The sequence below is a fragment of the Pholcus phalangioides genome, unplaced genomic scaffold, assembly GCF_987345545.1.
Source record: "Pholcus phalangioides strain wild (caught in Gottingen) unplaced genomic scaffold, Ppha-v1.0 ptg000002l_1, whole genome shotgun sequence".
Lineage (NCBI taxonomy): Eukaryota > Metazoa > Arthropoda > Arachnida > Araneae > Pholcidae > Pholcus > Pholcus phalangioides.
In genome coordinates, this window is record NW_028301595.1 from 2,179,609 (window position 1) to 2,201,850 (window position 22,242).

General features: G+C 38.9%; 2 protein-coding genes across 3 annotated transcripts in view; one reads left to right on the plus strand and one right to left on the minus strand.

Annotated features, from left to right (window-relative positions):
* The window catches only part of LOC149089052 (guanylate cyclase 32E-like), a 270,710-nt gene that overhangs the window by 231,102 nt on the left and 17,366 nt on the right, over nucleotides 1–22,242 (minus strand). Inside the window, exon 2 of one of the 2 annotated variants that reach the window (XM_089236936.1) lies at nucleotides 10,552–10,675. The exons of the other annotated variant lie outside the window; for it this stretch is intronic. The gene's annotated coding sequence lies outside the window, so the exon portion shown is untranslated. The remainder of the gene's footprint in view (nucleotides 1–10,551; nucleotides 10,676–22,242) is intronic. 2 annotated transcript variants of the gene reach the window in all.
* Nucleotides 4,518–22,242, plus strand: part of unc-119 (unc-119 lipid binding chaperone) — a 72,579-nt gene continuing 54,854 nt past the window's right edge. The window contains exon 1 of the mRNA XM_089236955.1: nucleotides 4,518–4,621. The gene's annotated coding sequence lies outside the window, so the exon portion shown is untranslated. The remainder of the gene's footprint in view (nucleotides 4,622–22,242) is intronic.

Consider the following 22,242-nt stretch of genomic DNA (forward strand, 5'->3'; position numbering starts at 1 on the left):
ATGGCTCCATTTCACGTATGAAGGGTCAACATATACACCTCCATACCTTCGCTAAAACGTAGCGAGATATTTGCATAATTACACAATAGCGAAACTGTCATCATAGATGGCGAAAATTTCATTCCCGATCGTCAGAGTTGAAAATCCATGGTCAACACCGACTCTTATGACATCAATATTTTGTATGGTAGAGTTATTTTTTAATACGTGTCCGCTGAAACGTAACCGTAGAAATGAGTTTGGACATCAATCACGTCCTGCGTCTGAGGATATTGAAGTCTATTTATTCACAGTTCCTTTTTGCATAGATGCACTATCATGATTTGGCGATGAAAAATGTCACTATAATATGATAGTATCGTTAGTTATATTTAATTTAATAGGGGATTGGCAAGAAATTCGGATGTTTTCTATTTGGCGAATCAGCGATAAATATGGTAACCTTGTCGTAATCAAACCGTACGTTAAAAAAAGAAGGGAAAAGGAAGGAAAGAAAACAAACAACCCAATGAGAAAAACATAATAATAGATGAGCTGATAAGAATGTGTTTACAAAGTTATATTTTATCACAAAAAATGAGTAACTTTGCCTGGTTTTAATTTATACAAAAATTGCCACGTTTTTAAGACAAATAAATTACACTGGTCGAATGGTCGACGCGTTTCGGCTCTTCAATGGAGAGCCGAAACGCGTCGACCATTCGACCAATTGAATTTATTTGTCTTAAAAACGTGGCAATTTTTGTATAAATTAAAGTTATATTTCTCTTTTCACCCCCACCCTGTCTGTTCTTAATCACTCTTATAAGATACATCATATCCGCAGAAGAAATCACTATTAGGGAATACAAAAAACCAAGAAGAAAAAATTTTTTATGGGATTGCAACAAAGCTTCGCGATGATGAGGAGAAAGGAAAGAAAATAGAAAGAACGTCTTTGAATTTACTCTACTGGCATTTGGACGCAATATTACGTCCTTGATCGTAAAGTGGTTAAAATGAACGAACTTTTGGTTTTGATTTTAGAACAGATTGAAAGTCATTGAATATTACGATTCAAGGAGATCATTCACACTCTACTGCAATGTTTCCCAACCGAATGATATTATGTACCCCCCCCCCCCCCCCCGCCCCACTTGTAGTTTGAAGATCGATGTTCTGTAGGATCAAAAATGCAGTCGACCCGGCTTAATCGGATAAACGGATAGTCCATTTAATGGAAAATATATTACTGTGTTTTGAAATATAAATACATTTGAGAGAGCAGGTACTGGCCTCCAAGTATTCAAGTCATCTTCAATACGTACATTCAATTATTTTATTTTCGTCCTCTGTTGAGGCAATAGAGGGCGCTGACTTTCGTAATGAAAAGTAAAAATTTTGGGTATTGTATGATTAAATATAATTTTCATTTCATTTATTCGAAAAGCTTTATTAATATTGATCCTTCATCAGTTTTCAATATAGAAACTACACCCACGTCGTGTAATGGCATATTGAATTGTTCCCCCGCATAATCGGATATTGTGTGCTCGAATCGTTAATATCCGATTAAGCGGGGCCGACTGTAATTTTGGCGCGTTTGTCCTCACATATTGTCCAAAATGTATTGCTTTTTCATAATTTTCATATCATGTATTGAATAAATTACGATTTTTCACAGCACAATATGCGTCATTCGCAGTAACTGAAAATGATCCTGCGGTACCTCCTACCCTTCACACGGAAGGTTCACCATACGTACACACACATTCCAACATGTACCAATTCGTTAGAAGTTCCGCAAAGGAATATGGACGATGTGCATGTCTGGTTTAGTAGTAGTAGTACCCCTTACAAAGTGCTCACGGAGTCCCGGGGACCACGGGTTGTAAAGCCCTTACGTATTTTATCAATGTGCCATTATGATTTGGCGATGAATGTTGACAAAATATGACGTAACAGAGAGGAGGACTTAAAAAAATAACAACACATTCAAGCTTTTAATTGTGATATAAGTTGAGTTTAAAAAAAGTCGCGGAATTCAATAATAAAATCATATCATCAAATCAATAATAAATCATCTTTCTCTATTGATTTGGCGATTAAAAAAAGTCGCCAAAATATTATGCACAGCCAGAGGGCGTTAATTCTAGAAGAAAAAAAAAATGCTGACATTATATTTAATTCCAACACCGATCACCATTAAATTTAATCATTTTAACGATTCTCTATTGAAAGCTCTGTTTTGGATTGGCGATTAGAAATAATCGCCAAACCCTGATAACATCCACAGCTCTCGACAAATAACAAAACCATTCAAGTGGGCCACAAAAGTTTATAAAAAATCACTCAAGTTGCTCGTAGCACATTTTCACATTACTTCAGTGGCTCGCTGCATATTTTCTAATCATTTTAGTTGAAAACGCTCCATATTCAGATCCCTAAAGCGACCCCAAGATCATTTCCAAATAACCTGCGGCACATCTTCAGATCACTCAAGTGGACACAAGGGACATTTGCAGATTACTCAAGCGACTGACGACACATTTGCAGATTACTCAAGCGACTGACGACACATTTGCAGATTACTCAAGACTGACGACACATTTGCAGATTACTCAAGCGACTGACGACACATTTACAGATTACTCAAGCGACTGACGACACATTTACATATCATTCGAGTGGCCCACGGTACGCTTCGGGATCACTTGAGAGGCTTGCAGCACACTTAGTGTAGCACTTAAGTAAGTCACGACACAAGAACGGTTCACTTAAATGATCTAAAAAATGCAAAGGATTCTTAAGTGATTCTTAGCACATTTTTAGATCACTTAAATTGGCTGCGACACATTTCCAGATGATTAAAGTGGCCTACGGCACACGTTTAGATCGACAAAAATCACTTGCGGCGCGTGTCCAGATGACTCAAGTGGCCCGACACATGTTTCCAAACCAATGAAGTGACCCTCACTCCCGGAAAGGTTGATCACCCTTCAAATTTCAATTCTTTCGCCAATCAAGAATAGTGATTCAGCTGAACGATTCAAGAACACGATTGTTCCATTCCCCCCCCCCCCCCTAAGGGTGAGGCTAACAGGGCTCTAGTCTTGGGGCCCGAGGTAATTAGCATTTTTTGTTTTCCCCCATTCTGTAAATTCACTATAGAAGGACACGTGAAAAGTCAGGCTTGAGGGCCCGCCAAACATCCCAGCCTAGGGGCCCTACTCCAGGATGTGGGGACATCGATTTTCCATCATTTGGATGTGAATTGGTGACCAGAAATAGTCACCAAATTCTGATAACATCCTACGCAGCCAAGGAGTTGATTTTAGAAGAAAAAAATGTGGCATTGGACACTGAAATTCTTACACTAATCGTCATATAAGTGATTCAGCTGAACGATTCTACATCATCCGCGTGCCCTATTGTTGAATGGTAATCAGAAGAAGTCACCAAAATCTGACACCCGCAGCTAAAGGGTTAATTTTAGGGGGGGGGGGGAAATTGCAATTTTGACCTATTGATTCTTACACTGATCATCATAAGAGTGATTCAATTCAAGAATATACGGTTCTACATAATTTTGATGCCCCGTTGTGAATTGACGACCGGAAATAGTCTCCAAGAGAAATCAGACAATATTCACAGCCATGAGGTTATTTTCATGGAAAAAAATGGCTTTTATATGTAACCTCTTAGCTTTCACACCAAACCATCATAAAAGTGATTCAGCTCATCGATTCTCCATCATTCATTTGGATGCCCTATAATGAATTGGCGATAGGAAATAATCACCAAAATCCAATGACATCTTCAGCTAAAGAGTGTTTCAAAAAAAAAAAAAAAAATTGGCATCAAACCTTTCCAATTCTTTCATTGATCGTCATAAAGTGTGAATCAGAGCTTCACGACTCAAGGATACAATTCTCCATAACTTTGATGTGGATTGGCGATCAGAAAGATTCGCCAAAATCTGACGACATCCACAGCTACCGAGTTAATTTTAGAAGAAAGAAAAATTGCCATTTTTTTTATCAAAATTCTCACATCAATCATCATAAAAGTGATTCAGCTCAACGATTCTTCATCATTCGGATGTCCTATTATGAATTGGCGATCGGAAACAGTCGCCAAAAGATCTGACAAAACCCACAACTATGAAGATAATTTCAGAAAAAAAATTGGCATTTGACGAATCTTATAATTCTTACACCGATCATCATATAGTAGTCATTCAGTTCAATGATACGATATTCTCGAGCATTTCTATACCGTGTTTATGAATTACCGATAGGGAAAAGTCGCCAAAATACAATGACGGTGACAGATGAAGGGTTAATTCCAAACAGTTAAATCTTCTTGCATGATATTTTAAGTTAAAAATTAGACTGGAAGAACTTTTTTAATCGATTTCTCGCGTACATCACATCCGAGAGGATAAAAATATCGATTTTTATCCAACTCAGTTCCCGTTTATGCAAATTAGGTGCTAACGCACTTTCCTAAAAAAAACCTATAGCATTCACAAATAGGTTTATGATGTACACAGACTAGGATAAAAGCGCTCACGAATATCGGAAGTCAGACGCATCATGTGATCGGAAACGGATATACGTATCTTCACCCGGAAGTTCTGGTAAATTTCCTGAATTTTTAACTCTTAATTCATCCCATACTTAATAGTGATATTTATCACCTTTTGAGCCGTCATTAAATATGGTCATTGTATATTGTAGTGGTGACATTTAGTAACTCTCCACATTTCCATCAACACCGCCATTATCGTTCCGCGTCCGCCCCTTTCATCGATAAATTGAATTTACGAACATTACCGCGACTTAATGATAACGATGACGACCATTTTGATAATTGTGCAGGAATTTCCTCTGTGGGGAGATTATATATTCATTGGTTCTCGAAATCGAATATAATTCGATAAAATTTGATGACTGCGGCAACGGTTACAGTCCCAATCTTTGGCATTTTGCAGTGAAATATTCACAAAAATGGCCGATAAAAGTCGGGATGTTATGCGTGTGGAAACTATTTTTAGAAATATGTACAGTATTTACGGTAAATAATTCATAAAAATGTTAAAGTCGCAAATGATAATAATTAGGGGCTCGGATTTTTATGACCGAGTTAAAACATGCAAGCATTTATGACCTTGAAATTCGAAAATATGACCTTCATTTTGCCATTATTTCATCTTATCACAAAAAATGAGTAACTTTGCCTGGTTTTAATTTATACAAAAATTGCCACGTTTTTAAGACAAATAAATTCAATTGGTCGAATGGTCGACGCGTTTCGGTTCTTCAATGGAGAGCCGTCATCAGGACTTCGTGGTCAGAATTCACACGAATGAATCGTGGAACAACAGATGGCTCCCCAATTCGCATCCAAAGACCACTCGGACGCAGCAAATACAAAGGCGAACTCTTCCACGATTCATTCGTGTCAATTCTGACCACGAAGTCCTGATGACGGCTATCCATTGAAGAGCCGAAACGCGTCGACCATTCGACCAATTGAATTTATTTGTCTTGAAAACGTGGCAATTTTTGTATAAATTATTTCATCTGTTCTTTTCCCAGTTGTTGCTTCTTATGTTAAAAAATAAACAAATTCATTAATTTTTAATTAAATCAACCTTTTTAATTTAAATTTTCTTTAACTGATACCAAAAACGTATACCTTACCAATAACTAATACACCTATTTGTCCGCGTGCGGTGTACACCACATGCGTATCTAGTGTTGTGCGTGAAGTTAGTGCTGCCGTCTGTATTTCGATTTGTGAGTGAAGTGCGATTTTTGCATATTTGTACAGTTGTACGTATGATCATGATTAAGGAGAGAGAGGTCTGTGCTGCATTGGCCGCTGCACCAGCAAGGATGTTGAGTTGTTTTTCGAAATTACGGGGGGGGGGGGGAGAAAAAAATGGGTATTTGCCCTGGGCGGAAGCGTCATCGTCTGTTTTTGGCTCTGGTTGTAGGATCTGTTGCGAGACTTCTTAACGGAGACAGACTTTGTGCCTGAAGATAGAAAACGACAGAAAAAAAACTTACTTCAGCCAATCACAACTGCACCACCGGTGAGATTCAAACCCAGGTCCTCGTGACGCGAGTCCCTCACGATACCCACATGACCGCACAGCGGCTACCTTTGGTGATGGAAATATTCTCTCAAAAGTCGTGGAAAGAATTCCGTAACATTTTACTCTGAGCAGGGTCAAATTTTCGGTGATAAATGACTAAAACAAAATGATCTATTACTTTGAGAATTGGAAACATGACCAATAGCTCAAAAATAACCAAGCTAAGACCAACTCCAAACATGCCCCCCTCCCCACTCTGTCCCTTGCGGGATATATATATCAAAATGGCCAATTGCTCGAAAATGGCCAAAATATGACTTGTCATAAAAGAATTTGGCGGGCCATAAAAATACGAGCCCTAAATAATAATAACGCTAACGAAGACTATTTTTAAAACCTATGCAAATTTCCAGAAATAACCTGTCAGTTCTTTTATGATTATTACGACAGACACTTATCTCGAAAATTTGCTTACACCTGAAAAGAAAATGTTTTTCCCCTGTTTTTAAAAAAAAAGCACTGTTGTGTAAACCATGGATTTCCAACTTAGGGCCCTTTCACACGGAGCGGACGCGGATGCGGGTCCGGAAGAAGTTTTAACAATTGGAATATACTGCGCCATTCAGACGAGCCGAAAAATCTCCGCACCTAGGAAATGTTCATGCGGGTCCGGACGTCGTCCGCATGTGTCAAAACCTAAGTGCGGGCTCCGCATCCGCACATAGAAGTTTTGACAATAGGTTTATTCGGAGCTATTCACACGATGCGGATGCGGAGCGAATTCGTCCGCATCTTTGGCTACTTTTTGAAGGTGATTTTTCACGGAATTTTTTTAATTATTTGCCATAAATACCCTTAAAAACACCATATGATGGTCCCTGTTCATCAAATACGATGTACCCACATACGTCTATCCCTTTGTTTCCTTCTGAAATGGAGATATAGCAACTTCAACTGCCTTTTGTCCATATTTCACAATTTTATATAATAAAACCTGCCAACAACGGCCACTGACGGGACCAAAATTATAAGCCGTTCTGTTCATTACGAATATTTAATTGACTAAATACTTTAATAACTTTTTAAATTTAATTTAAAAATTTTAATTTTTTTCTTTTTAAATTTTTAAAATTATCTAAAAATATGAATATCTGAAATATTATTTTAAATATTTGTTATTTTTTAAATTTTTTAACTTAATTTTTTTAAACTTTAAAAAAAATACTTTTATTAAACAACGTTATCCACGTACGGCGTTCACTCAGGGCCGGATTAAGTCGTTTGAAGGCCCTAAGCACTTGAATATTTTTGGTGGTTCCCCCGATACCTACAAGTATATTTTACTCAATATTCAGTCTATAAACTTAAAAAATGAAATTTTATATTTCAGAAGTGAGACTAATCTAAGGATGGGATTTCACTCTAAAAGGTTTATGAAAGTTATTTTATAAAACTTGAAAAAAGCAACTAATAAATTGCAAGTGCAACCGATAAATTTATTAGTTGCTTTTTTAAAAGAATTATTATAAAATTTTTATAGTGTAATCCGTACTTGAGGCCGGGATTGTACTATAAAGTTTTGTAAAAGATCTTTTTATAAAAGTTGAAAAATTCAACCAATAGGCGCATCGGTTGCATTCAAGCAAATGCAACCGGTGATCTTAATGGTTGAATTTTTCACGTTTTACCAAAGAGCTTTTACAAAACTTTTATAGTGTAATCCCGGCCTAAGACAGAATCGTGATGTGAATATTTCTAAGCACAGACATTTTGAAAGTCCCAACCCCTCCCTTTTTTTATACTTGAAAATTCTTTGATATTTGCTGAATTTTTTTTTTTTTTGGAACATCGAATGTTTTGGATGTTTTTGGATTGGATTTTTCGAACATTGGATGTGTTTTTGGAATTTTCTTTCATATTTTTCCGAAAAGACAGTTTTTTTCAAAATTTTTTGAAAATATTTTAAGATATTTTCTCCCATCGACTACTTGTGAGGATCGGAATGGAGGCATCTTTAGGCTCAATGATAAAAACCACCAAAGAATGCCTCTAGGCTGCCTATGGGCACTGAATCGGGGGTGAAGGAGAAAAATAATTACAAAAATTGCGAAAAAACAGTTTTTATGCACCAATTTCGAACTAAAGATGCGGGCGATTCGTCCGCATCTTCAGTGCTCGTTTGAAAGGGTATGCGGTCCGCATCCGCTCCGTGTGAAAGGGGCCTTAGGTTCCGTGAGAGCTTTTTTTAGGCAACGGTGCACAACCTCCGGTCCAATGCAGCCCGTCAAGGAGTTGTATCCAGCCCGTGGAAGTCGTTCAAGCAGGAAAAATATCATTACACTCAACCCTTTCAGACGCTGGTGCGCCACAAATGTGCATGACCAAGCAACAGAGAAACAGTGATTCTCTGGTAGCTTCTTTCCCCTCCGGAATTCGTATGTCAAAAACTGCCGACATTTCAACAATAGAAATTTATTAAACAAGGACGCTGCTCCTCTCACACAATTTTTCCTTTCTTCAAATCATTCATTTGCTTTTTTTGTTAAAATCAATGGGATTTTTCTAGTATTTAATTTTTAAACGAAACTAGTTCCACCTCCTTGCGACAGGAAGATGCACGTAATCATTTTTCGTCTCGTGTGGAAATAATTCGGGTGGCATCATTACGCGGGACATTCCCGTATCAGTAGGGTGACCATGCGTCCCGTATTGCCTGGAAGTCCCGTTTTTCTGTTTCTCTGGCTGTCCCGACTTCTTCGCAAAAATGTCCCGGTTTTACACATTTTCAACGAAGCCAACTTGACTTTTTATTCTTCCAATCGACGATTAAAATTATCTTCCTAATTCGGCAATTACATTACGATAATTGACCACAAGCGTATATTCTTCTCACATATTTATCATGGTTTTTCTTTAATTCACTGCAGTTTGTAATGGCACTTCATTTTTTTTGATTGGCAACTTTCTTGATTTTAGCGTGAGTTGCCAACTTTGCTTACTTTCGGCATCATTTTTGGCGATTATTGAGAATGCCCCGTATTTCTCAAAGCCTAATTTCCCGTATTTTTCTCGAGCAAATATGGTCAGCCTGCGAATGAGTCGTGAAAACGATTGATTTTTGGAAAAGAAACTTCTAGAAATTGAGTTTTTATAAAGGACAAAACTTACGTGAAATTTACGGGGCTACCCCGGGTATTAGAGAAATATTAAAAATTTGTAGGGATTCCGAAAAACAGCTATAAGGGTTCCACAGATTCTCGTAACCATCAATTGTTCCGCTACAGCTCTTATGTTAGAAACCTCTGGTATAGACTGTTGTTGTTATTCTCCGTAGAAACTTATTTTTTTACTTCACTCGTTATTATAAAGACACTACCGCTTAACCGTACATGCAACCCTTAAACATTCCTCTGGATTATTTCTAACGAATTGGTACATGAAGGAGAGAATACGCACGTACACGTACGTGTGTGTGTCCCTGTATTAGTTTCAAGAGTGAAAATACAGTGTGACACAAAATAAAAAAAATCTAAATACAGTAAAACCTCTAACAGGACCGTGAAAATGTGGCCGCTACTGAGAATGGTCGTTTTATTTCTGAAAAAAAAAAATTAAAATTTGCAATGGGTATGTGACGTAAAATAATATCCATTCTGTAGTATATTTTGAATTCAATAATTGGAGAAAAGGTTGAGAAAGAACGGCATAAAATGACGGACAAGATTATTATGCTGTTATTGGTGCAGGATGATTTCTGAACACAAAAAATTTAGAGCATTTCTTACTCTACGACTAAACGCTGATGAGATGAAGGCTGAATTAGGACTTACAGGACACCCTGTATACTACTTAACCACACATGCAACTCGTCCATATTCCTCTGCGGAGCTTCTAACGAATTGGTGCAAGTTGGAAAATGTGCGTGTACGTATTGTGAGCTTAACGTGTTAGTTTGTTTCTATGTAATGCTTGTTGTGTGTGTGTGTGTGGTGCTGCCATCAATTTTTCTAACTGTGAGTGAAGTGTAATGATTGAACAATTGTATCTTTTTTTTTTGGCCTGTTGCTCTCTGTGGCAAGACTACTCGGCGGCAGACCCTGTACACTGCAGTTGAACCGATGATACGCCAGGCAATGAGTTAAATATTTCAGAACGGGAAGAAGGGTGAAGGGGGAAAACGCTCATTGGTGAAATGAAAGATCAGATGCCAAAAAAAAACACCCGTAAATTTCATGAGTCCAATTCCATCAAAAACACGCGCATATTCACAATATGAACGAATCGACGGAACGAATTCGATTCCGAAAGCCAGTTTATCTATATCCGAATTAAGATCCCTGGCTTCAAAAATAAAATAAGATTTATTTGATGGAGAGATGCCTAAGAGAAATCCCAAACAATCTCGATAAAGTAACATTAAGGTGGAAGGGCCCATATCTTAGAAGGGGGGGGGGGGAGATACGTACCTTCGGATGATTCTTCACGTCGCCAACAGAGTGGAAACAATTACTCTGGTTCTTTATGGATGGTGGAAATGAAGGCTTTTGTGGCAAGCATTTCTACCCACGTGGAAAGAATTCCGACGGTTTCCTTTGGGGGGAAAAATAAATCTTCAAGACATCGTCTTCTATACAAATATTGTTTGAAAAATATATTTTGCTAAGCATTGTTGCGTACTTGGCTTCGCCATGTAGAGCAGTGGTTCCAAAGCCTTTTTGCCCATGGCCCCCTTACCAACCATTTCTCATTCCCGTTGCCCCCCCCCCTTACGACATTAATTAATTTCCAACACCCCCTTCCCTGTTTCCCGTTGGAAGATATATTTATACGTTAAAACGTTAAACAATATTTGAATAAATATGTTTGAATTTTTAATTAATTTTTAATTTATGAAAATAATGAAAAAGCAAAATAAACATGATACAATACACTCAAAAAATATAATAAATTAAAATTTGAAATTTATACATCATCGTGAAAAATTTAATGATCTGATGTCTCGTGTTGGATGACAAACTACCTCCAGATGACTTTTTGGTTCATAATGTGGTCTTTTTCTCGCAGGTGAACGAAGCAACGCGTGAGTTGGCTCAAACAAGACACAAGATTTCACATAACAGCCAGTACTATATTTAATACAGGGTGGGCAAAAAGTCCGTGAAAACTTTGAAAATTCATAAAACGACAAAAATAACCGAAATGAAAAATGATTTGCAGGGTTAGCATCGCTAGGTCGGGTCAAACAAAAAACGGCCTATGGGTGGCGCTGACGTTCACATGTCCCAGAAAAGATACGCAAATAACGAATAGAATGCCTCCAAATCGTTTATTGCAGCAGTATGTGTTACACATGACCACCACGGGGGAATAACACATTGTGAGGAGTCACAAATCCAGCAACGGCTGAGTGCAGAAGGTCCACATACACTGTTTACAACGGTGAACTGGTTGTGGATTTGGGGAGCAAATTCTTATACAACCGTCTCATTTGCATATTTCCACCAAAGTCGCTCGTATCAGCGCCACCTATCGGCTGTTTTGAGGGGGGGGAGTTTTCCTGTCTTAAAAAAATGCCTGTGACCTAGCGATTCTAACCCTGCAAACCATTTTTTATTTCGGTTATTTTTTCGTTCATTCAGTTAAAAATATGAAGAAATACTTTGAAATATATTAATGTTGAAAATATGAAGATGTGGAGTCGCGCCACAAATGTTTCTTTTGACTACCACGCCAAGTTGCCAGTGACTCTGTCGCTTCGGATATTTCGTTGGCAATACCTTCGTGTGAGGAGCTCCATAGAAATATACGTGTTCGATCCTCTGGATACGAAGCTTCCTATCAGTCACCAGACTTTGGGCGTTTTCATACGGGGATACTAAAGGCTTAAAGTATTCTTGACCATGCGGCAAATATACGTATTCGAGGTGTTTTTTTTTATGGGGGGGGGGGGGAATTACCCTGAAACAAACATCTTTCCTATTTCACTGCTGCTTGATCGGAAATCGTCATCTCTGTGCAACTCAGGGTCGCCTTTACCAGATGCGGGAACCGGTGCGAAAATAATAGCGGGATCGGGTGCGTCTCAACAATTGTGGAACACCAAAAATATTTAGGACCCCCATCTTTACCCCGATTTTATATATCATAGTGGGGGTTGTCGACATCGATTATTTCAGAATATGCCGAAATGCGGAGAAATATTCGTACAAAAAATTTTGAACACACAATTAAATGTAAAATAGCGCAAAAATTGATGAAAATTCAGCATCGAAGGTAGTTTTAAACTAATGAGGGGGAAACAATTCTCCGGAAATGAATGAAAACTTTAGACTTGATTTAAAAATAATTGAAAGAAATAATTCTAGCACCAATGAAAACTCAGCATTAATGAAAGGAAAAAAAATTCTGCATTAATCGAGGAAAATAATTAGAAAATTTGTGAAAACTCAGAATGAACGGAAGAAACCATTCCAGAATTGATGGGAATTCAGAATTAATGGAGGAGAAAAACGCTAGAATTGAAGGAAATGGGCAAAAAATTTAAGCATTGGGGGAAAGCCTCAAATAATCGAACGCAACTGTCGCACTCATGGGCGGAGATACGGGGGGGGGGCATGGGGCGCCCCAAGCGTCAAAGGTGGAGTCGACAGATCTAATGTATATGCGTATACATTAATTGACATCATCATGCCCCCCCCCCATTCTTCCAAGTCCATTTCCGCCTATGGTCGCATTTCCCCAAGGGCGGCTCTGGTGCAACCCCATAAGGTATCCAACAATCAGAAAAGATTAGTTAAAGTAGAAAGTCGCGGTGACGTTCAAAGCGGCCAAATGTTGGAAATAGACAAGTAATCGATTAATGCGCTCCAATTTCCGTTTGTGCTGTCACTCCGCAAACATCTTAACCACAGGGAATCGGCATCTTATCCCGTTCTAACTGGAATTCATACCTTTGTCCTACGTATAATAAGCAAGCTAACCCAACCCACAAACACTTTCGGAATTGTTTCTAGGCTATCGGCCCTGGTCTTATTAGGTCTTTAGTGTTGGGCCATAAAATAAGTTTGTGGTGGGAGAGAGAATGAGGATAGTTGTTAAGAGAGATGTTTTTCTTTGGTTTTCATTTTGGGTGGTCTCTTTGGCATCGTTCGGAATCTTCCAGAAATAGCGCCGGCTACTCACTCTCTCCCCCCCCCCTCCAGTAGTAGAAGACGTAGATAAAACCAAGTCTGTCTTCGAGACCGTAAACGCCTTTAATGAGACAAGACCCTCAACTGGTTAACAGAGTGTTGTGATGTGGGGCAAGGACATGGTGGGAACAGCAAAGAGAAATTTCACTGTTTACAAACACGCGATGACGGGTTGAATGAAGGAAATAGTGCCGATATAGGAAGACGGACTGTGCCCGCGTCCTCCTGGGCTTTTGAATTAATGGAGGGGCAGGAAAAAAATTCGTGCAAGAGCACATACACAAGGAAGGATCGACCAAGGTGATTTTTGAAGTCTATCGCATCCCTGTAGTAGGCCAAAACGATATTTTTTAATCATTTCAATTCGGTATTGCTTTTTCTCAGCACTGGCCCTTCAGTACGGGCTCATACAGGGTGTCCCTAATGGGTATGCGGCGCCCGATTTCTTCAAATTCCAATCGGAAGCGCACTCGGGATCGACCTTTTGGAGTGGGCGCAAAAAGCTTGCGCTGGGTGAGGGTCACAAAAATTTTGTTCCCGAGAAATTTTGAGTTACCACACTTCAAAAAGCATTTGAATCAACAGAAATTTGTTAATGTTAGCAGCACATAAATGGTATTTTTTTTCTGATATTTTGATTTTTCACTGAAATATCTTTGAAAAACTGAATTTACTTACTTCCAATTATACACTAATAAAAGCATAGAGCCTCTCAAAAATCCAATATCACACATTCTCTCAGGCAATGTTTTATAACTGAAGATATCAGAAATCAACGAATACTTGGGTATTACAATTAATAAAAACCTTAAATGGAAATCCCAAGCAATGGCAATAAGTAATAAACTGAAATTCGTTAGTATTTTTCATTGAGTAGATTTTAATGTTATTTCCCCAATCTTTCTTAGTACAATATACAGGGTGTTCCAAAAAGGATCACCCGATTGCGCATATTACGAAAAATATTGAACACAGACACTTCATGATTAACCATGTAATATAAAGTTAATCTTAAGTTCTTTTACAAACTAAATTGAAGATGATCAATATGTCCACCTTGTGATGCACGGCACATGTCTATACGGTAATCAAATTCGTCCCAAACTTTTGCGAGCATGTCTGCTTCCACGGCTGCTGTTATGCGTATTTTCAGTTCGGCTAATGTAGCGGGAAGGGGAGGCACATAAATGTAGTCTTTCATAAACCTCCACAAGAAGAAATCGCTCACTGTGAGGTCCGGCGATCTTGGAGGCCAGTGATGTTTAACTGAATCGTCAGGTCCCGTACGGCCGATCCATCGTTTAGAAATGTGATTGTTCAAAACTTCTCGAACGTCCAAGCTCCAGTTTGGTGGTGCCCCGTGCTGCCTGAAAATGAAGTCATCCGAATCGATTTCTAACTGTGGGAAAAGCCAATCTTGACAAACACTGAAGTGGTAGCCGAAGGAAGAGCATTAGCGCTACCTGTCGGCAACTGCGTGAAACTCGACATTTCCCTCTTTCTACCTATACATTATTCGATTAAAACGGATTAAAAGCTGAATAGTTTTTTTTTTTTTTCTATCGGATGATTCTTTTTGTAACACCGTGTATTTTGTTTGGGTTCTGCCAATTATACAATATACTATTACAGTTTGTGGTGGGGACTATGACTCAAATATCGACATGATCAAAAATTCTTTTTAAAAAAAGTAATTAATAATATATCCCAAAAAATCTCCATGGTCTAAGACTCAATGATTAGATTCAATATTCAAAAACTTTACTTTTACAAAATATTATTTATTCAGAAAAAACCAGTCTGGCACAAAATAAAACAGTCAGACAAAATGGAGTTCAGTATGAAGTTATAAAACCGAATAAAACTAACTCAACAATTTTTATACATTGCACCTAAAGAATATAACCATTTAAATCATGAAATAAAACCAGAAAAATGTAGTTACATCAACCAGATCTGTTGAGTGGAAAATTGAATCCAATCTGGGTCTATATTTCATGATTATAACATGAATATAAAAATATGGTCTGTTGCCAAGTATATACAAATTATGAACCTTGGTCGGATCGTGTGATTCCCTTGGGTGTAATATTTAGAATGTAATATGTGTTTTGTATCTGTGTTAACTGTGTGTTCGTGTTTTAATAAATTTCAAAAAAAAGTTCAATTTCTCTCAAATATTAAATTTTTTGTAATTTTCGGTTGGCTTGGGGGGAGGGAGAGGCACGGGTGCCCTGAGCACCCTCACCCCTCTGCTCACACCTCTAAATCCAATATAGATAACCGAGACGAGTGTTTTGATATGTACTATGGGTCGTCTCTAAATATAGCGTTATAGTCTAAAGCTGCATGTACGTGGGACTACGTAGTAACACATGTGATATAAAATTCCACCTACGAGTCTTCTGCAGGTACGTTCACACTGTTGCTGATGCCACGGGGGAATGATGATTGAATCTGACGCAACACACCTTTTCACGCGTCAGAATCAAATCAGACCTTCCAGATTTTCGTCCGCCGTGTGAAAAGAGGCCGTGTCTGATTTTTTTTCGTTCACTTTTTGCTTCGTCAGTGTTCTTATTTACTCTGTGACCAGTGGTTCTTAACTGGGGGTGCGAGGTGGTAAAAAAATTGCAACATGTTGACCGATTATTCAAGAAAATTTAAATGATAAAAATTCTTCAATTCTTAAAAAAAAATAAAAAACTCAACCAATATTTCGACACCTCACTGCTTGCAGAAATATGTCACGCGAAATTCACGATGCAAAAGTTTCTTTTTCGATTAAGCGATTGCACTTTTTTGCCATTTCGGTTAACACACCATTATTTACCAAAACTATTTCGCGGTTTGTTTACCATTGCTACCTTGTGTTAGAATGTTGCGCTTAGATTCGATGTTGTCGTTAACGCACGACTCAGGAAAAGCATCAAAAAATTGAGTCTTGTCAAAAGAAACATTAATTTATAGTTATTGCGACTTTGGAGTCAGTGAGGGAATGAGGCTTTTCGAATAGACGTCGTAATCATCGTCACTTTGAGGGACAGGATGATCCCCATGGAAATCAATGTTAAAATTGCCGATTTTAACCGTGGAAATGCGGAAATTTAATAGGGTTTCCCACCAGATCAATAATTTTAAAAATTGAATCGAATTCTCAATTTTCGAAATATTGAGTTCCTTGCAGATACGAAGCCCAGAAAATTGAATATAAAATAATTAGCCGGACCTACTTTTGAGTTGGATATTCATGCAATGACACATTGATTTCAACTTCTTATTTATATCTTTTGAAGCACGAAAATGAAAATGTCCCCGTATTGTCTTATATTATTCAATTGCATCAATCCATATAGTTTAGGATGTTATGAAATTAGTTATGGGGCCCACATAAATTACATCGAAGAACTTCCGCAGTTTTTATCAAGAATTTGTTGAATCAAAAACAGGAGCAGATCGATAACTTGAACTACAAGAAAATTATCGAAATATCTAGCATCCCTGAGAAGAAGATTCATTTCTACGTTTATTTAATTTAGATTTGTGCCTTCCATGAGTCGCGCAGGAAGTCGCCATATTGGTTACCTTGTCTACGGTTTATATGTCCCTCAAGAGAGGGAAATATCACGTGATCCAAAAAAAGCCTCATGGAGAACTGTTTGAGATGAAGAAAAAGATGAATCTTTCTTTCCGAATCTCAAAAATTTTTAAAAAAAATATTAACTTTTTTCATTAGTTTCGTTTTAGAAGTAATTTTCGAAAGGAAATAAAGTCAAAATTTAATATTAGCCAAAAAGGGCATTAAATAAGTAAAAGAATTCATGGAAATTAATTAATGTCGCGTTTTTACAAAAAAAACCAATTTCCTCACAGATAAAAACGCGTTATCCAAGGGAGGGCAGGAAAGTAAAGTCGCATTGCATTGGGGTGCGCGAAAGAAACGAGGTTAAGAAGGGGTCATTCAAGTATTACGTCAGCATCGGGGGGGGGGGTTCGGATTTGCTGACTTTTGATGACAAGGGGGGGAGGGGGGTTCGAAGGTTACCGCTTGATATGAAATATTCTAAGCTTCTGACGAAATTTTGCTGGCAAGTGGGGGGGGGGGGGTAAAAAATGGCTGAAAATCTGCTTACGTAATACTTGAATGGCCCCGAACCAGTTCTAGGCGTTATACGACGATGGAAGAGAAACTAATTTAACATGTTCGATAGAAAAATCAATTCCCAAAACTGATACATGCACTTTTTTACCCAAAATTAATTATCTTTATCATTAAAAGAAGAAATAAATTTGTTCATTAACTAATTAGTTCAATCGTAACTAATACACAATAGTTGAGTCCGATCGGCTTGAAATTATATGTATGTGTTATACAGCCGAGGCGCCCGAAGTGCGGCCGATTCGCGGCGGTGCCGGTCACTGCTTGAACTGACTGAGTGACTGAGCTTTGGCCGAAGTCCGAATTGCAGTAATGGTTCGGATTTTGGCGGCCGTTCAGGGCCGTCATTTCAACTTTTTCCGGGGGGGGGGCAGCAAAGCACATGTACTCAATGTATTTATAATTTATATATAATTACACACAATGTATTTATGTGTGTGTGTGTATATATATAGTATATTTCCAAAAGCCAGGGTGAAACGCCCCCCCCCCCCCAAATGACGGGCCGTTTCGTGAAGTGGCCGAAGTTCTATGTCCCGATTTAAGACGGCCCAGTAGGTGCAAAATCCATTGTTTTTAATCGCCAACGTGTGATACATATATATAGCAGCTGTATTGGATTAACTCAGTGTGATGAGAGGGGAAAAAAAGTGAAATTTGAGAGAGAAAAACTATAAAAATAATTGTGTAAACAGTTTTTTCCGCCGAATTTTGGAGGAAAAAAATTATTACCGCATCGTGACTGGTTTGATGCGTTGCCATAACTAACGTGGACATGATTATCACGAAAAAATATGCCAACTTGACGATGATCCCGAATCATGTCTTTTGTTATCGGAATTTGGCCAGGGATCACCGCCACTTCGTGAACTTGCCGGGTCAATATTTAACGAAATTGGCCAATTCGCGAATTTTCCAATTTCGGGCTTTGGCAGTAACATATGCTATTTATATACCAGTTTAAAAAAAATGCATAATAATATGGCCGCCCTCATCAGACGTAGGACCAGGTACGTCTGAAAAATTTCGGGACATCAAAAGTTTTTAGAATTTGTTTTGCCCTGATTTTATATTGTTTATGGGATTTGGACTCGGCACCTATTATTTCAGCAGATACAGGACTGCTGAGAAATATTCATACTTTTTTGTATGAATATTTTAAAAACACTAAAAAATCTGGATGAACGCAAAAAATTTATGAAAATCTAAAGGTAATTTTGAACAAATGAGAGAAAACATTTCCCGAAACTAATGAAAACTTTCTAATTGATGAATTAAAAATGACTGAAATTTTTTTTCCAGCAATAATGAAAATCCAGAATTAATGAATGAAATAATTAAGGAATTTGTGAAAACCTCCAATATTTCACTGTGACCCGCCTGTAGCATCCCCTCCCCCCACCCACAGCGACTCTGCATAATACTAAAAGGTTTCATGAAATCACTAGGCTTTCTGGATATAATGCCGAGGTGAACAGGAAAAACATTTTACCTCTCATATGCAAGAGGTCCTGGGTTCGATTCCCGGTGGAGAGAAACACCTTTTTCTTGAGGTGGTCCCTCATCACGCCGGAGTAGTGTGCATGCACCTTAACATCCCCTCCCGATGTTACATACTTAACTGCTTGTCTAGATCAATGGTACGCAAACTTTTTTGAAGCGCGAACCTCTTCTGACCAAAAAACATTTATTTGCGACCCCTACATAGGCTGACCATATGTCCCGCCAGTAAATGTTCCGTGTGACGTTTGATCCATATTGTGAAATGCACGATTTCAGTGACGTCAAAACTGGTCATGGGCAAGTAGTGTGGTTGCTCCTGCATTGGCAATGACCGTTCAATGTTGAGGGCTGAAAGGTATTGTAAGGCTGATCTCTCGAGGAGAACGACCAAGACCTCCCCAAGTCAAAGGAGCCGCCTTCCTTACAAAGTCTCCCAGTAGTATCTTGGAGGCTCTGCTTCCTCACCGATCTTCCAATCCGTATGGCTACACATTGGTCGTCAGTCACAACACTAAGTATCCTTGGAGGGTGTTCTGGAAGTAAATAGTCACAAGGAACATTGGCCCAGGCTGGGCCAGTGTGTGGCCATCCCATGCCGCTGGTACTTCATTGTAGCGGGGGAGGGGGTCATTGGTACCAAATATTTCTAAATGGCTATTGAGACAAGCTAGACGCGAGTGTGTCCCTAGCTTTACAGGTAGCCCAACGAATTGAAAGCATTGTGGGAAACTAAGGGCCGTATTCACCGACATGGTTGAAACTGTAGTCACAATTTTTTGATAAGAGATCGACACGGATTGGTTAAATTCAGATTTTTAACCAATCTATATTGATCTCTTATCCAAAAATTGTAACTACGGTTTAAACCATGTCGGTGAATACGACCCTAACATGTAACCCCTATACCATTTCGAGAGGCATTCCACTTTCTGGTGAAAATTTTGATTAAATTAAGAAGTTCATCGATTGCTGACAACCTGACAACTCATGCAGTGGCTGTTGAGCATGCGCAGACTTGGTTAAGTGATTTTTCAATTCTCGTTGTTTTTCCAAACCAGACTCAGTAAGTCTGCGCATCTATCCCTGGAAGACGCCAACGAATATCAACTGGCAAATATAACAGAGTTAGGGGGTAGACCAACGAACTGAAAGCATTGTGGGAAGCCAAGAGGATGCGTTAATCGTCAAATGCGTTGCGATCAAAGTCAGTAGCCTTACAGTGGAAAAGCGCGTTGGACTTCGAATCCAAAGGTCCCGGGTTCGAATCCCGGTAGGGGTGTGGGGTTAGGCCATTTTTGTCTTTCATTCATTTCTTTTTTTTTTTACCCCCACATTTCTTCATTCTGGTTTCTCATCCCAGACATATTATTGGAATCTTCCAATCACAGTAACAATTTCAGGAGCTTATTTGCGAGAAAGGGAACATTTCCACTATTACTAAAGTACAAAATAGCCCAACAAGTATCATGTATAGAAGTAGAATTATTCTACTCACTACATATAAATCCGACGTTCTCAATATTTGATCGGTGCACACCATTCGTCGATAACGAAAACAGCTTTTAGGTTTTCCACCAGTTTATCAATATTTTCGTAATGAGAAGAACGAAACTGCGGTTAGCGCTGCGGGTGTTAAACCAGCACCTCCTAGAGATAGGCCTCCGGACGTATTCGTGAGCCAATCAAGAAGATTCTACGACAAAAGAAGAAACGATATAGGATGCTGTGTCTCAAAATGTAGCAAACTTACTAGGAAGTCTGAATGACGTTTATGGCAACCCGTGCGGAGGCCTATCTCTTGGAGGTGCCCTATTTTAACCATCTTCAAACTATCGCGCGATCACACTACTTCGCGATCTTCAAGCATTTTTCTTCACCTCTGACAACAATCGGCGATTGTTTCGAATTTGATGCCCAACGGCCGCTTGTGCGAGCGGATTATCCCGCTTTCCATGGTAAAAGGCAGTCATCATCATTATTTAGCGAGATCTTCAGCGCTTAGCGACAACAAACGATGAAAATTCGTGGATTATCCCACTTTGGGTGAAAATTGACTACACAGAGACGGATTAAGGTCGGTTGAGGCCCTGGGTGCAAAAGAAAATACTGGGCCCCCTTAAATTAGAGAAGAAAAAATAAAACTGGAGTTTTTTCAGGCCCCTTTAGAAGTAGAGACCCTACGGCGTGCTCCCGCCATCAAAAATCCTCCTCTGCGATTACATTTTTTTTCCGCGAAGTATTCCTTTTGCTGGTTGAAAAAAAAAATTTAAACGAAAGCTGACGCCACTGCTCGGTAGCTGATTCAGCGGTCGTTCAATATACGCTGCCTTCTGTTAACAGCCATGGTTTTCCGCCGCTGTTGGTGGTCGAGTGGTCATATTGACGGATTCGCATCGCGAAGATCCGGGTCCGAACCCCACCGTCACCACAGTAGTGGTCGGCTGAAGTTGGTTTTTTATGGTTCCCAACTTCGAGGAGCGAATGCGAACCGAGATCTCCCCGTTAAAAAGTTTCACCGCAAAGAGCAACAGGCCTACAAACGCTGAAAAATACTCAATCATTACGCTTGATTTGTGGCGAAAATTTCCCATGGCATTTCTTTTCCGTATGAAAGAAAGCAAGCCATGTTTCTCATTAGTGAAACTTTGTTTTCCTCAGTCGGGTGGAGTAAGTCTGCGCATCCATACCTGGAACACGCTGACGAATACAGAGTTCTAAGTAAGGGTACGCACATAGTACAAGCTGGTTTCCGATTCCGCAAATCGACTCCGCTTCGGATTGGTTGAAAAAACTGAAAAATTCGGTTTTTTTTAAACTAATCCTTATCTCGCAGACTGTCGGAATCGAAAAATCTACCTGCCCTATGTTTGTATCCCCTGTGCATAGGGTGACCATACGTCCCGTATTTGCAGGGGAAGAGTCCCGGTTTTTTCTGGCTGCTCCGACTTTTTCGCAAAAATGTTCGATTTCCCACGTATTTTCAACGACGCCAACTCGACTTTTATTCAACGATTAAAACACTATGTTCCCGACTCAGAAATTCATTTCATTTCATATTGTGCACCGCCCCGGCTCTATCGACCATTGTCAATTTTAGCCATTGCCCTGGATGAGGGAGGCTGGGCGGTGTCTGGTGCTTTATTATGCATATCAACTCAGAAATTACATTACGATAATTAAGACTACAAATAAGAATATTTATTTCACATTTGTCTTTTTTCAATCCGCTGCAATTTGAAGTGGCGCTTCATTTCCCTCTATTGTTGTCGTCTTTGTGATTTTAGCACGAGTTTTCGACTTTGCCA